The sequence below is a fragment of the Phasianus colchicus genome, chromosome 16 (genome assembly GCF_987193195.1).
Source record: "Phasianus colchicus chromosome 16, bPhaCol1.hap1.1, whole genome shotgun sequence".
NCBI classification, from domain to species: Eukaryota; Metazoa; Chordata; class Aves; order Galliformes; family Phasianidae; genus Phasianus; species Phasianus colchicus.
In genome coordinates this window covers 15,062,219-15,079,201 of record NC_143451.1, presented here as the reverse complement: position 1 = coordinate 15,079,201, position 16,983 = coordinate 15,062,219, and the positions used below count along the sequence as shown (strand labels likewise).

The window sequence follows — 16,983 nt, the reverse complement described above, 5'->3', positions numbered from 1 at the left end:
TTTGTGAGAAGCAGGGAAAGCGTAGCAGTTCTGGCTGGACAGCAGAGAACCATGCTCAATGTATGTCTGATGAAAGAAAGAAAATAATAATATGATAATTAAAGCAAATTGCTGACTTTGGATTAAAAGTTGCTGTGAGCTGCTTAGAGCATGGAGCTTTGCTTAGCTATGGAGTGATTGTGCAGATCAAATGCACACCCAACCAAAAAGAATTTTTTGTAAAAAGTGTTTGTGAAAAGCCAGGATTGTGCAGCAGCACCATGACAGCATCCCTGCAGTGTGGCTGGGCAGCATTCCTTCAGTCAGTATCAATAAAGCATAAATGCAGGCCAGTCAAAATCCTCCTTCATTCAAAACCCTTTTATTCCAGATAGTAATAATAAAAAAAATTCACAGTTAATCATTATCATCTTGTTCCCATGCTAGGTAATTAGTATTGCATTGTTGCTTTGTGCCGTTCCCTATGTTCCCTTCATGTCAGAAGAGTTTAATTGACATTAAAAGAAGAGGAAATTAAAGGGATTTTAATCAGTTGGTCTGTCCTATCAGCTTTAAAAAGAAAAGCTGGAGTAATAGAAAAATAGACTGGTGTCTATGCTCTCTTATCATCCATTTTGCTATTCATTACTGAATTGATGAGACTATCTGCTTTGCATTTTTAATCATATAATTGATTAAAGTGAAATTAAAATACTCTGTGTTTTCTTCCTGTTAGTGAGGCTTTTGACTACCATGATCTCAATTTTTTTCAGTTTTCACTGAAACCAGCACTGGGAGTAAGAAGTGGGCATCAGTATTCTTGAGACATCTATCAATGTCTACAGCAAGATCCCATCTGATAAAGAAATAGGTAAGAAACTAATGTTCTTATCTATGCAAACTCCTAAGTATGTACTGCAACATTAATAATATGCTTTAAGTTATTCACTTCAATATTTTCTGGATTGAAACTTTAATGCATTACACTTGCATGGTCAGCAAATACTCGATGTCTTGGTTATAAGATGATTGCATTGAAGACAGCAAGAGAGTGATATAGGTTACAAAAATACTTTAAACTACCCCAGATATTCAAATTCTAAGGAAATTCCAAACAATAACTCCTTTGTGTAATTTGTTCCAACAAATAAAATTAGTTTAATATGTTTTAATGATTTAGGTGAAAATTAAAGAATAAGGATTCATTTTGCTTCAGTAAAGACACTGAAGAATTCTTATTCACATTCAGATTTCCTTAGAGTGAAGAGCAAATATGGTTTATAAATACAGTGTTATTAGGCCCTCTTCTTTTCTGGTGTTTGCAATAACAAAGAAAATCAGAGGACATTATTTAAATAGCCTTGGATAAATCTGCTTAAAGAAGATGATTTCTGCAATTTATTGTATAACATTCAGAGGTGAACTCAAACATGGCTGTACAAGTCAATTAATACAAAGCAAATTGTTAGGGACTTCAGGCTGTATGCACTGGAGTGAGCAGGAGGGCTCCTGCTGCATTCGGTATGCTTGGAGTCAGGCGGTGGAAATGAGATCCTGGCAGATGTCCAGTGCAAGCTGGTGGCGTCCCACTGACTCATTAGGGGCAGGATTTCACACTATGTTTCGAAAGATTTCATTCCAACAAAGTTTTTATCCTCAAAAGAAAGAAAAGCCAGAGATGGATCTCTCCGGGTCCTTTCTATTGCTACTTATTTGGGAAGCACTTAAATGGTCAGATCTGGATTTATCATCCAGACTGATGATGGGAGATGGTCTTCAAAAGCTTAATTCATCATCATTGGGAGATGAGGATCTGTTCTGAGGAGATGCTTACAAGCTCTGGCCCTACAGAATCTGCAGAGTGACACATTGGTGGGAACACAACTTATAAATGACGTATGTGGAGAGGGAGCTTCCTTGCTTAGATTTTCCTACTGGCCGTGCTGATTCTCCTTCTCCAAATCACTGACATGGGTAGATGTGTTCTGAATCCCCAGTGACAATGTTTCTATTCGTGTTTTGTTCCTTCCTATTCTTGATACATAGTAGGGAGCTGAACAAATTGGTTGTAAACAGCAGAACTCTGTAGGATTTTTCAGATTCTTGAGCTAAGCCTTTCTGGGTCTCGGAGCAACTAATGACATGTGTCTGTGTGCCCTAAGCACCAGTGGCTCTCTGTGGTGGATGTATTAGTGAAGATTCCAGTCTCTTCTGTAGAAAGGGCTTAAAGTAGGAACTTTGCATAGTATGTTATAACTTTCTGTCCAGAGACTAATGTTTGAGACATTTGGGGAACTAATTGAAGATAAGTATCAATTTTTCTGTATCTTCATTTTGGGATTGGCTGTCCAAGTATGGTATCTGAGCTAGTTCTGACTCCATTGAAATAAACATGGATTGTTTTTTTTTCTTTTATTTTGGTAAACTGTGAGTTGGTTCCTCTGTCTACAGATTCGTAATTAAAAGAATAAAAATGACTGCAGTTACTTCTATGCTTATTTTTTATTGTGGTTAAAGGCAGGAAGAGTTTATCAAAACACAAATGGAAATGGTTTGCTCCCACATATGGAGTCATGTTCTTGTGTGTAAGAAGCTGACAGACCACTTGAAGTGTGGGGCTCTTCTAAGCAGTCTTTAAGCTTTGTGTACCTAAAAGCAAATGTATTTGCACGGTAATATAGATTCCTTTCAGGTTTTATTTTGGGTGTATTTTTCAGAAGATTTCTTTGTCTTTTGAAGTTCATCATCTGCATGAAAATCACATACTTCTAGGAACATCTGTTCCTTCACATTGGAAAAATATCTGTAGATGTAAAAGAAAGAAAGCAAGGACAGGTGTGCTGTGGTTCTCTTGGGTGTGGGATGATGCTTTATCTGTAACAGCAACCATTTTAACTGAAAGGAGAAAATGTATTATTTATTCCTACTTCCTTTTCTGAAGCCTTTAGTGTGAGGAGTTCCTTGGACTGTTTTAATTTCAGGGTCTCTTCATAAATACATGCCCTGATACGAGAAAGGCTGGAGATCATTTCAAAATGTCTTCTGTGTCTTAGGTTATACTGCTAAAATAGTGTAGATGTTGTCTACTGCCTTCAAACTAGCTTTTGTACCTGAAGAAGTGTAGTGGCTGCAGTGCAGGAGTAGTTGCCTACTCCTACAAAGCCATCTGAAAGGCAAAGGTAAAACACTAGCAACAGAATTTTTTGCAGTTCTTCAAAATGCCCTGTATCACCTATTCTATAAAACGCGATGCTCTAGACAGCCTATAAGGGGGAATATACTTCCGTATTATCTATCTGCCTTTGTCAGACTGCTGTTAAAATGCTCTTTGGGATGGGTGTGGGGGAGGAGCCCTTCATTTTTAATCAAAAAGACCAATGCTGGAATTCAAGCAGAAGGTTTTTCCGGTTCTTTTTCTTTCTTTCCAATTGTAGTCTTTAAAGGGAACATGGATACCAACATCAGCAGGGAATAAACTGAGAAATGTGTTGCTTTTCAACAAGTGAAATAGAACTTACCAAATAGAACTTTCTAGCAAATAGAACGTCTTGGAAAGGAAGTTTGGAGAGACAGGAGGCTCAGACCTGTGCACCTTTGGTTAATAACTCATCTCAGTCCTGTAATAGTCCCGCTAATAAATCCCAAATGGGTCTATTACCTGGTAGTGGAGTGGAAGGACATTACACATCCCCAATCTTCTCCTGATTCCTTTCTTGTCCCTATCTTGATTCTGCACTTGATTTGCCAAAAGCTTGGCTGCAAATTGACAAAAGTCCCAGTGGTTTCATTGCAATAAACAGCTTCGTGCAGGCTTTGCAGGGTGACCTGACGTGAAGGCTGGAATGATGAGCGATGCAGTCTGTGCCCATCGCTGTCTGTGGTTGCTGCCTGAGAGCACTGAGAAAATCAGTAGGGGCTCTTCTTGGACTTCAGGCGTGATTTCCCTGTGGAGATGCTTATTCTCTGAAGCTCCACTTATGTTGTCTAAAATTCTCTTTATTTGTTCTGACATAAGAGCCTCATAATAAAAACTCTATATGCTAATTTATTTTAATGAATGAGACCGTTGGGAAGCTGTTAACACAGGAGCGCGCTGTGGTAAGGCCATTTTTGTTACGTGGCATGGCTTGATCTGCCTTTTCATAGAACCTGAAGGGCAATATGGTATCATGACCAGGGCGACAGTGAGCCAAAGGAATGCTTTCAAGAAAAGTTATTTGGAATCTAATCAGTTCATGATAATGCTGATATAATTAAGTGGCCTTTGGTAGGGCGTGAGACTGAGGAGGTGTTTTTGTGTCTGTGCTGCTGGGATGCTCTCTGCTGCTGCCATGCAGGCAGGGGAGATGTGCAGCAGGGAGGTGCAGCCTGGCCAGAGCCACAGGATTGATGGGCTGCTCATTCCTTGCTCTCACCTACACCTTTTAATAGTCAGGCTCACAGTGTTTTCAAACAGAAACAGTGTCAGGGTTTTCCTGTGGGACTGCTGCACTCCATATTTACTTTTCCTACTGGAATGTCTGCTTTCTGATATAAATGCTTTTTTGGATTGATCTGTATCTAATCTGAAGAGTTTATCTCCTGTTTTGATCATTTCTCTCTCTCACTTGTTTTTTTTTTTTTTTTTTAAATCTTGGCCTTAGTCTGAGTAAGAACAATCTTGAAAACCCACCAGCAGATCTTTGGAGAGGAGCATGGTTATCTGAGGGCTTAAACAGCAATATCAGGGCATATTTGAAAAGAATACTCCTTTCCTACCGAGAAGAGGAAGCAATGTCTGTAGTTTTCTGTCAGATTACTAAATTCTCTGCCTTCTCAAGTTGAGACTGTGCCTTTGTCTCATTTTGTTATTTCAAATGCTTCTTTTCCAGACTCCTTTTGTACTGCCCAGTATTTTCTTACTCAAAATTTGTTGTCAAGCCTTTAGGAATGAAGCTTTGCCATTTAATCGCTAGTGATGGCCCCTGCAGTGAGAGCAGTGGTGAAACTCATTGCCTGCTTGTTTGCGTGTCGGCTCCGCTCACTGTGATCCCAGGCCTTGTGGGTGCTGAGCGAGGGAGCACGACCCTCTCTGCTCGGCGAGAGGTTTGAAGCAGAAGGCTGGTGTCGGTGGCCTTTAGCAGCCTTCAGCACGCATTAACAGGCTGCTCTCTCTCCGAAAGCTGAGCCAGGCTGACCTCACTGACGCGCTCTCTATGCCCCACAGGCAGTGCCAGGCAGCGCACTTTGCACCACTCAGCCCCTTGTTCGTGTGCACGGGGACCAGAACCACAAGCAGTTGCTCCTTCAGAGGGATAAGGGCATCTTTTCTAATCATTTAACCTCGCCCCAGCTTAGTTGCATGTGGCACCAGGGTGCTTTCTGCTTACGGAGCTGCCTCTCAGAGGTACACTGTAAGATGAACAACCAGTGTCCAGGCAGTGTCCCAATCACTGAGCTTTAAATGTAAGTGAATCTGTTCTTAGAAATTCTAGCAAAAACTTAAAAATACCTTTGGTAATTTGGTATTTGGTATTACCAAACAGTCTGAGTTTTTCCTGAAAGTCCCTGAGGCTTAATTCAATCTAGGCAGGTTTCTCAGCTGCTAAAGCCACATGTTCACGCCTGTGCAAGTTTTACAAGACTTCCCAGCTAGGCAGGGTGTAGTGCTAAGAACAATGAAAGAAATGCAGGTTTGAATAAGAATATACTGTCAGAAAGCACACTAGGAAGCTTAGCAGTTGTATGAAAGGATGTGGTGGGCAACATCACAACATGCTTCTGGGAGCAGACTTGAAATGGCATGCAGCAACATTTTCTAATCTTTCAGGAGCAGAGCAAAGGCTTTCAGCTCACTGCCTTTAGCACTTATTTGTCGTGAACTGACTTTACCCTAAAATTCCACTGATTTAATATTTAGCAGAGAGTGAATGTCTTTGGAAAGAAGTGGGTGGGAATGGCAAGCTTCATTGTTGAAGGCTTGGTGGTTTAGATCTGATTCTGGATTGCTTTAAGATATAATGAAAATGCTCTTGATACATTTGTAACTAGTAGTTTCTGTGAGTTAGGAGATAAGGACAAGTAGATGTTCTCTAGGACATCTTGTGCATGTAAAGCTTTTCCTTGGATGGCTTTGCCCTTTTTCATTCATATTTCATGTGGTTAGCTGAAGTGCTGCCTTTGTTTTGATACGTGAGGATTTTTTTCCTTCCAAATTATTCCTGCTTATGCTGTCTTTCTTTATTTTCATTAAACAGATCAGCCTTTTGACTTACAAATTGTGTAGTTGATAGGAAGAGGGGCTGATGCTGCGAACACCCGTTGATAAATCTATTCAGCAGAGAGATGGGACTTTGTGTTTGAAGGAAGTACGTTCAAAGGAAGACTTGTCTCAAAATTCTTAAGTATATATATTTTCCCTTAGAGTCATCAGTGTTTGCCCTGAGACGTACACAAGTGCACCTTGCAGAGTAGGGTGGCAGTGCTGCACTTTCACTCCCTGAGCACAGGCCCAAGGTCTGTGTGTATGGTTGGTGTGGGCTCCTGGTCTGTGGCTCACTGGCTTCCTGTGGAAATCCTAATTATGAAACCTGAGAAATTCTTGTGCTGTCTTGTCCAAACTAGAGGAAAAGAAACAGCAGTGGGTAGTAGTGTTTCCAAGATGACTAACTAGCTTAGCAAGTTTCTATTAATCATTCCAAAAGCTTCTAAGTTGACCCTTTTGTTTTCATAATCTCGAAGTAATGAAGAGTTCCTGTCTCCATTCCAAACCCATGTACTCAATGGTTCCTTTTGGAAATACTGAACACAGTGGACAAGGTTTCTTGAAAAGATTTACTCTGAAAATTTCTGTAAAGTAAAATCACAGCTATGGCACTGTTGATGTTATCAGTTGTGTTATGGGGCTGGGGGGCTGTTTCTCTCTTTTACTATAGTTGTGATGCTGCTTTGTACCAATAGCTTTTGGTACGTTGTCTTGAAGTTTCCCACAATTGAAGACTCTAGTTAAAAATCCATTCACTTTTCCTGTTAAATGTTTCCAGCTGAGATACAAATCAGGCCTGTATCATTTCCATTCGGTAGCCCTTAACGTAGTTTTCCTTCAAGGCAAACTGTTACCGTGACAGTTTTGTAGCCATTGATTTCAGACGTGCCACGTACTTCATCTGTCAAAACCAGGAAGTATGTCTTAGTCTAATTATGGTGTTTGTGAGGAACAAACTGATCAACTGTGTTCTAGTTTGTTATTTCCAAAGTTAGACTGAAATAGATGTATGTACATAATGTGGTGGCTGTGTTGTGCGGTCGGGAAAGTCCGCAGAGAAACCTGGGTGAGAGGAAGTGGTGTGTGGATATTGTAGCCTGCTGCTGCTTTGTTCCAGGGACTGACCAAAGGAAATTAGTGAAGGATATTTGATGTTTTGCCTCCACTGTACTTAACCAGGCATGTTTTGACCTGTGGCTTTTTTGAGATGATGAAACTGCAGCTCTCTGCACAGACACGGTTCCTATAGTTAAAGTGCTGTAGACACAAATATTGACAAAGGCTTGATTTTAATCATAAAGGTGGGCTGCCTTTTTTTTTTTTTTTTTTTTTTCCTCTCCCCTGATTCTCCTCAGAAATCTGCTCCTAATTGTCAGGTTGCTCTGTTCATGAGCTGCCTGCCTGGTGCTTTACTTTTGCACAGTACTGTGAAACAAAGTGTTATTTGTTGTGTCTGAGTGGTGGGGTCAGAATAGTCATTGGTCATGTGCTTCATAATGCTCCATGCACATCTCTGGGCTTTGGTCCCTGCATCCTTTGGTATCACAGAACCTCCTCTTCCCAGTAAGTCATGAGGAGCAAGTGGAGTGTCTTGCTTGGGTGACCCTTTTCCCAGTACAGGAGAATAAAGAAAATCTGTAGAGAGTGTTGTCTAAGTCTGGTAAAGAGAATTTTGTAATGTGGAGGAGTGAGCTGGGCTGATGGATCAAGGTAGTTTGAAGTCCCATGGCTCTGAGTTGGTTTCTGTAAGTTCCCTATTGAGAGCTCATTGTAAAGGAATATAGTGCATTGTGGATAGTGATGAAGATCCAACCATCAATTTACTAAATTAAATAAATAATCTCCAGAAAATAAAACCCAATACATGTGTTCAATGGAGTATAACTAATAGAAAATGTTTGATCGTTTCGATTTATCTTTCAATAAGCTCTATAATGAAATTACCTTTTTGTGGAAGTGATGCAGCATATGTCTTCATACACAGTGGCAGTTTACTAAGATAGAGCTGAGGGCCTTTTCAGGTTTTCTGGTCTTTTCTGGAAAAGCTGACACAAGTGAGTCGCCTCACCAGGAAAACCCTGGCCACCTGCATAGCTTTGAGTGCTGTACAGGGAGCTCTTAGATCAAGAATGACATACATGTATGCAAGTCCAAACTTATTCCCAATATACTGTGTTTCTCAGTGGATGCTTCTAGTCTGCGGTGTGTCTGAGGTGGGTGAGAGCTGTGTGCAAAGTTCTGCAGTCCGTACTTTGCCTCGTGATGATTAATGAGAACTTTTTCACCAGTGTGCTAAATGAACTAGCCTAGGGCTCCCTTTGTGGCAGGGCAGAATCCTGGGGTCTGCGGTATGGCACTGTATGCCTCGGGACAGAAATGGCCTTTGGAAAAGCAGAAAAACAAAATAATGCTGTACATGCTGCTACCCAGGGAAAGGCAAATCCAATCTGTTCAGAAATAAGAGCTTCTTGTGTTGGAACTTCAGTTATTTCAGAGCAAAGCTCCAATCTGAAATGAAGAGCTGCAATAGCAAGACACCCTGTGGTTTGGAAATTAAATACGTATATTTATATAGAGATAAATTTCTTCAGTTCTTGTTATTATGACAATACCAGAATAATTATTTGAATAAAAAAGCTTTAATTTAAATGCTCATTTTTAATTTGTAATTTTAGTTGTGGTTTTTCACATTTAAGTGTGAATATTCATTTTTGAGTCTATACTGGAATGTGTCCAAATGAAATGGATTTTCCTGAAGTATAATTGCTTGGATATTCTCACACCAAAAAGGAAAAAAAAAAATTAAAAATTAAGAATGACTAGTTTTGAAGTTAAATTGAGCTTTTAATTTGTATCTTGGGGAAACCTGACTTCACAAGCTTCCTTCTTTAGAGACAGAGTATGAGGACTGTACAAGTCTTCATTCTAAACCAGTGTCCTTGAATAAGATGAGATGATTTGCTGGTCTTGGGGGTTATTTTGATGCCAGTCGTGCAGATCTGGTTCTTCCTTGTCCTCTGTAGCTAATTGTCCCTTGAATACCTCAGGTTCATATCTTATGGAGCCCTGTGTGCACAGTGCAGGTGTGTGGAGCAGCAATCTGATGCCTTGGCTCTGAGTGACTGCAGAGCAATGTCACCAGCCTTGCCTCTGTGCTGGAAACAGCTAGGTTTGATGTGGCACTATTCAGTCGTGGGCAATTTTTAAGAAATCAGTGATTTTAACTGGAAGGGTTGATACTCCCATAGCAACTGCTCTTTTTCCCACCAGGATAATTTGATTTCCCTTTCTTTATGATTATTTTACCAAATCTCTTCCACTGACTCATCTTGACCTCTCAAGGACTTGAGGTTACAGTTCTCCTTGCCCCTTAATAAATCTTCCTATGGTTTTGAACAATAGGAGAGAAGTGGTAGCCAAGACAGCTTGGACCATTAGAGTGATCACCTGTCGTATTTTATCACCAGTAATTTTTCTCAAGTCTAGCTGCTGTTGTTTGTCCTTTTATTGCTCCCAGAGTACAAATATAATCAGTGGTTTGGAAGATTTTCAGGGATGGTGGCTGTATTGAGTAGGAACATCCTGTTTGCTTCAGGTTCCCATATAGGCTAAGTGGGGCATCTTTTTGGCAGATGTCGTTTTACAAATGCAAAGGGATTAATAGTGAATGGAGTCTCTCTGTGTATAGCTTTCCTGTTGCTTCTTTTCAGATAACAAATCTGCAAATAACAGCTTTGTTGTGTCATGTCTGGGGTCCTTGTAGATTATTAAACCAGAACTAATATCCTTTTTGATTCCTGCCATTTTAGAGTGCAGGCAGCCAGACTTGGTACACATTCTGCTTTCTACAACTTAACCTAACGGCTTTAATAATCTGTTCAGCATAATTTGAAGTCCACTGGATTATAGCACGAGGCAAAACAGACTGTACTGTTCTGTGTGGTGACATATCTTAATAAATTCTTATTGTCTTTTCACTTTGATTTTTATTTTTAAATAAATATACATAAGCAGGAAACATACAATAGGTTATCTTTGCCCTGTGAATCTGTTTACCAAAAGCTATGGTCATAGGTCAGCAATTATCAGTGGCAATTTCTTGGGAGCTGTATGGCTTGGGGCACGTGTGCAAAGTGTTCAGGCTGATGCAAGTAGGTCTCAGAATGGTACCCAGAGTGCTGGGGAGGCTTCTCCCTTCTCCCATGCTATGATTACTGCCAGGCAATAGTCTGTCCATCTCAACTCGTATACTGAGTTCAGTCTTGTTCTTCTCATTGTTTATTTGGTGGTGCTTAAAAAATTCTAAGCTGAATAACTCAAGTGACATGTTTCATCGTGGAAGAATGTTTTTGATAAATGCAGTAGTGCAGGGATGTGGTGCCTGGTGTAGTTATGACCTCTGGGAGGAAGAACATAAGAACTTGGCCTTGTGCCTCCATGAAACAAACGTCCACTTCCAAACAATTATGTTTGTGTTTCAGGCAAAAGGAAAAGCAGTAATTTCCAACTAACTAAATGCTTCTTTGGACCATTCCCCACTGCCATGATAGCTGCACTTGCAGCTTGACCCTAATACAAGGCAGCTGCCTGCCAGCACTTAATGTGAAATCTTCACAAACAACTCTTTTCATAAATAAGTTTGTGTTTGGTACAGTTGAGCCAGAAAGTTTCCCTTTGTGGTTTTCTCCATCTCTTTGTTCTCTTTCTCCTTAGTCGGAGGAGCCTTGAGTCGTGTTCCTATTTGGCAATTCTGCTTCTAGCTCAAATGGAACAGATTATTACTCCTTAGCATTGGGTATTTGCTAAATAAGTTTCAAGTAATTCCACCCTAGGAACCAGGGGAATGTCTGCAGAGACTGATGGCGTAATTAAAAAAAACCAACAACACAGTAGTGTCGCACACCAGCAGTTCAAAACACTGCAGTAAAAAGAGGGCAGTGAAAGCGAGCTCTGGGATTGAGAGCTGGCTGGGTCTGGTGCAGTATGGCTGGGTACAACGTGGCGTGGCCTGGTAGTAGGCTGTGCCAGGCCATACCCAGCCATACCAGTGTGTGCTGCACTGTACCCAGCCATGCCAGGCATCAGGTACCATCAGCTGCCCTTCAAAGAGAGTCTCTTCTCTGCTTCTTTCCCTCAGTCTGCCTGTCTGTCACAGGATTGGGATACTTCAGCTCTCTGCTAAGGTGTGGCAGGGCTTGATTGTTTTGGATTTTTTAACAGGGAAATGATAGTACAAGGCTAAAGCAATGGCAGGAAACAGGAGACTGGGAATTGAATTTATGGCTATGTCACAGAGTACTTGGTGACCCTGGGCAACTCATTTGGCCGGTTTGTGCCATGGTGCTCAGTTGTAAAACAGGTAAATCTTATTTTTTTCCCAGCTGGTTTACTTCTGGCTTGGATTTGTCATGTCTCTGTGCCAGAGGGCTATTTCTTGGCATAGCTTCAGTTCCTCATGCTGCCTGGGACCTGGATGCAGCTCTTCTGGATTGTCTGAAGAGCAAACCCTACACAGGCTGAAGAACTTGGGTCTCGCTTTCCTGCCATTTAAGTTTGTAGAAATTTTTCCTCTGTATTAACAGAAGACTTTTCCATGCTTTGCTGGAAAGTGTTTGAGAAGCATAAAAAATGAGCCTGTTCTGTGATGAGTTCTGCATAATATCTCCCATACCGCCTTTCTCTCCCGTTCGACAGTTCTCCATGCCCACTCTGCAATAAGCTCTCAAGGCTTTTCTAAAGCCCCTTTATTTTTTGACTATTATTTACTTCTCCCAGGCTTTTCTCAAGTTCAGAGCAGTGTGCTTAATCAAATTAGACTTTCATGCATGCTGATGACCATGGTAAAGTGTGTTTAATTATAAAGACCAGCTTCTTTGCTGGCAATGGCTTCCTGACTTATTCCTGACTCAATATTTTCCAAGACAATATTTTATTTACAGAAGCTGCATAAATAATTCACTTTGCTTTTGTATTTTCTGGCTATCTAAATGAAAGCCACCTCTTGAATATTTTTCAGTGGGTGCTTTTGTGTCAGGGGACTCCTTTTTCTGCCTGTATGTTTTATGATGATATTTCATTTAGTCAGAACGTTGCTTTTTTCCAAGTTTGGAAAAAGAATCACTTATTGACCTGACTTTTATTGCTGCTCTGAGCCAAAAATCACCCATAAATTGAGCATCCTCTAACTTTTATCTGAATGAAACGCTGTAAATTTTATTAAACATTTTATCACTTCTCCCTCTTGGAGTGTCATCCAACACAGAGGAATAGTTCCATTTTTGTATTAAATACTCTGGTTAAGTTCTTTATCAAGCTGTATTTTAAATGAGTTTGGTTAAATGGTTCTTTATAGTGGCTGGCAATGCAGAGTGGTTTAGCACTGTGGCCTTTTATCTCTGGAGACCTCAAGGCCCATCCTTGTGGTGCAGATAAGGCAGCTCTGCACCTCTGAAGCAGTCTGGAGTGACATTCAGCTGGCCTCAGAGGACCCGCAGCAGAATCCTTTACAGCTTTAGAGTGCTGCATAGACACTTAAGAAAATTTCTTCCTAGTCATGGCAGTGAACCAGTATAGGGCAAAATGCTGGATGGAAAACTCTCTTGACTTCTGCTCAGGGACTGTGTCTTGTACCGACTTCCTGCTTCAGGTCACAGGCAGTCAGTCTGTGGTTGAACCCAGCCAAGTCCAGCAAGTACTGGCTGTGTCACAGGGACGTGCATTTTGATCCAAGTGTGCCGTGCCTGCTTGCTGCCTCCTGGCATGGCCAGACCTGCAGCCTGGGGCTGTGCCTCTAAGTCCAGAACTATCTGCTGGTTTTTATTACTTTGCATGTTGTGGATTTGTTTTTTGGACGCAGTTGAGCATTCTCTGGTGGTGTTGAGGGTTCTTGGCTTCCAGACCAGACTCTAGTCCTGAGTTTTTCAACGTCTGTAGAAAGAGCACGTGCTTGTGTTGGAACATTTACAGCACAGACCTGCAGAGGTGATGTACAGAGGTTTCTAACGTGCATAGAAAACTTGGGTGATTGTAAGAAAAGCTGCATTGCTCAACCCCAGAGCCTCCATGTTTTGAATATCTACTTTGCTGGGAATTTGATCTCCTGGAATTGTCTTCACAACCCAGTGGCTTCCATGAAAAGAGAGTTACTTTCAGGATTTTCTTTGGGGAAAGTTATTTCAGTAATGTAGAAATAGAAAAACTTCAAGAATGAACGGGAATTGCCTGGTAAAGAAAAATACACCTTCAACAGTCTCAGGGTGGATGCAGTATAACTAGCAGAGATGCATAAAGTGATTTTTACTGTTGAATGCCATTGTATGGATAAGTGCAGTTGTTGCAGAACAGGCAGGTAGCAATGTGTCGCTGAGAAGCCTTTCAAATGTTAGAAATGTTGTCAGGGCCTGCAGGGATGCGACGAGGAAGGCTAAAGCCCACCTGGAATTGAATCTAGCAAAGGTGGTAAAGGATAATAAAAAAGGTTTTTTTAAGTATGTTAACAGTAAAAGGAAGACTAGGGAGAATGTAGGTCCCCTACTAAGTGAGGGGGGTGTTCTGGTAACGGGGGATGCTGAGAAGGCGGAGATACTGAACGCCTTCTTTGCTTCTGTCTTCAGTGAAAAAGCTCCCCCTCGGGAATCCCAGGCCCTGGTGGTTAGTGAGAAGGTCTGGGGAATGGCAGACTTCCCTTTAGCCAGGGAAGAGGCGGTCCGAGAGCGCCTAGGCAACACCAATGTTCATAAATCCATGGGACCCGATGGGATGCATCCACGGGTGCTGAGGGAGCTGGCAGAGGTGATTGCTGAACCGCTCTCTATCATCTTTGAGAGGTCTTGGAGAATGGGGGAGGTGCCTGAAGACTGGAGGATAGCCAATGTCACTCCGGTCTTCAAAAAGGGCAAGAAGGAAGATCCAGGTAATTACAGGCCAGTCAGCCTCACCTCTGTCCCTGGAAAGGTGATGGAACAGATTGTGCTGGATGCCATCTCCAGACAACTGGAAGAAAAGGAGGTTATCAGGAGTAGTCAGCACGGGTTCACCAGGGGGAGGTCGTGCTTGACCAACCTGGTAGCCTTCTATGATGTTGTCACTGGCTGGGTGGATGGGGGGAGAGCAGTGGATGTAGTCTACCTTGATTTCAGCAAGGCATTTGACACTGTCTCCCACGACATCCTTATAACGAAGCTGAGGAAGTGCGGGATAGATGAGTGGACAGTGAGGTGGGTTGAGAACTGGCTGACTGGCAGAGCACAGAGGGTTGTCATTGGCGGTGCAGAGTCTGGTTGGAGACCTGTAACCAGCGGTGTTCCCCAGGGGTCGGTGCTGGGACCGGTCCTGTTCAACATCTTCATCAATGACCTTGATGAGGGGGTAGTGGCCACCCTCAGCAAGTTTGCTGATGATACGAAGTTGGGAGGATTGGCTGACACGCCCGAAGGCTGTGCTGCCATTCAGCGAGACCTGGACAGGCTGGAGAGCTGGGCAGTAAGGAACCAGATGAAGTTTAACAAAAGCAAGTGTAGAGTCTTGCACCTAGGGAGGAATAATTCCATGCACCGGTACAGGTTGGGGGATGACCTGCTGGAGAGGAGCTCTGCAGAGAGGGACCTGGGTGTCCTGGTGGACGACAGGTTGGCCATGAGCCAGCAGTGTGCCCTTGTGGCCAAAAAGGCCAATGGCATTCTGGGGTGCATTAAAAGGAGCGTGGCCAGCAGGTCGAGGGAGGTGATCCTCCCCCTCTACTCTGCCCTGGTAAGGCCTCATCTGGAGTACTGTGTCCAGTTCTGGGCTCCCCAGTACAAAAAAGACAGGGATCTCTTGGAAAGAGTCCAGCGGAGAGCCACAAAGATGGTGAAGGGCCTGGAGCATCTCCCCTATGAGGAAAGGCTAAGTGAGCTGGGTCTGTTTAGCCTTGAGAAGAGAAGACTGAGAGGGGACCTGATCCAGGTCTATAAATATCTAAGGTGTGGGGGGCAAAGCGGCGAGGCCAGACTGTTTTCAGCAGTGTGCGGAGACAGGACAAGGGGAAATGGCCAGAAGCTGGAGCATAGGAAGTTCCGCACCAATGTGCGCAAGAACTTCTTTACGGTGAGGGTGACGGAGCACTGGAACAGGCTGCCCAGGGAGGTTGTGGAGTCTCCTTCTCTGGAGATATTCAAGACCCGCCTGGACGCCTACCTGTGCGACCTGGTGTAGGGATCCTGCTTTGGCAGGGGGGTTGGACTCGATGATCTCTGGAGGTCCCTTCCAACCCCTACGATTCTGTGATTCTGTGATTCTGTGAAATCCATACCTTTGGCAGCTTCCATGGCAAGCTGTCTTTATTCTAACATTTGAATAAACTCTGTTGCAATTTAAGAGCCGGGTACTGAATTTTATGTGGTTTAATGTTATTCGTGAAGAAACTTCTACCATTTTCTTCTCTCTCCAATGTCAGCTACGGAAGTTACACATGCAAGCATAGCAGAATTGCCTCAGATGACACTGCAGTAGGTGAACATTTGCTGTAAAAGGACTGTGTATGGGAGCAATGGGATTTATACCATGCTGATATAGCAGCGTATCACAGGGACTGGAGAAAGCCCCAGATCTGCAAACCTAGAAGTCTGAGGGAAGTTTGGATCCTTTGGCTTCTTTCCTTCAGTTTGCTGTCTATGCATTTTTCTGTGCTGAACTCTGCTGAAGTCAGCTGAGGCAGTAGTGCTGTGCCTTCCTCTAGCAGCAGCCACAGACTCAGGGCTTTAGTGGCCAATCTCTAATTTGATGGGGAAAAAAAAAGAAAGAAAGAAAAAAAGGAACTTGACTCACTGAACAGTCTCAATGAACTTTCGAGGTGTCATTGTAATAACTTCTATTGCGTTATATTTGGAATTTTGTTATGCTCTCCTCTGGTACTTATTCACCTAGACAGAGAGGTTATTAGGGCCAGCTTGTCAGGCAGCTGCAGTAATGCAGTACTTCTGCCTTCTTTGGAGAGCTTTATAGAATGAGGGAAAAGGTGGGAGTGCAGCTGATGAGGACTTTGTGATGCTCCATACTCTTAAGTGCCTTTTGTGTGTTTCTCTATTTCACAGTTTGTACCAGATTTTATAGATAAGAGACTAATTTTGTTGCTTTTTTATTATTTTTTTGGCTTAATTTGTTTTGTCTGCTTATGCAACTAGGTGATTTAAATGGTCCACAAGTGAGAGATACCTTGGGGACAAAACTTAGTTTTATGCTTCATATTATTCAGACTCTAAAGCTCAAAGTAATTGAATCTCTACTCATAGAAACCAAGATGGAGTATTTTTATTTTAAATTTAAGTGTCTATATAAACATGATGCCTCAGGGCTTTGCTTGATTTATCATCTACGTGATCTGAAGGGTGCCTTAGTGGCTTCAGCAGAACCCTTTTCATTACATTAGTGCTCTGGAAAAAAATACGCAGCCTGTAATTCTTTTCTTTCTCTACAATAATATTGCTAATGCTCTTTTCTGTCATGATCCTGTATAATGCTATCAGCCAGCAGCTGTTCTGTACCTCAGACACGCAGCAGAACACCATGCGGTGTTGTTCCCCCGGGCTCTGATGATAACCCCTGCCAGCTTCTCCTCTCCTTGTGTGTCTGTGTCTTTTCCTTGCCATCACTCAGCCAGGTGCCCTCAGCCAATGGCCCTGATGGAGAGGAGCTCCTGGAGCCCACTCATGTCAGACCTCCATTCTTCTGAAGCCTATGTGGTATTATTGGAAGTAGTGGGACAGTTGCCTTCATTGCAGAGC

General features: G+C 42.5%; 1 long non-coding RNA gene across 14 annotated transcripts in view; it reads left to right on the top strand.

Moving 5' to 3' along the window:
• LOC116237402 (uncharacterized) overlaps nucleotides 1-16,983 on the top strand; it is a 221,758-nt gene that overhangs the window by 18,708 nt on the left and 186,067 nt on the right. For all 14 annotated transcript variants that reach the window (XR_016471520.1, XR_016471517.1, XR_016471528.1 and 11 more), the window contains one exon: nucleotides 753-850. This is a non-coding gene — a long non-coding RNA (uncharacterized LOC116237402). The remainder of the gene's footprint in view (nucleotides 1-752; nucleotides 851-16,983) is intronic.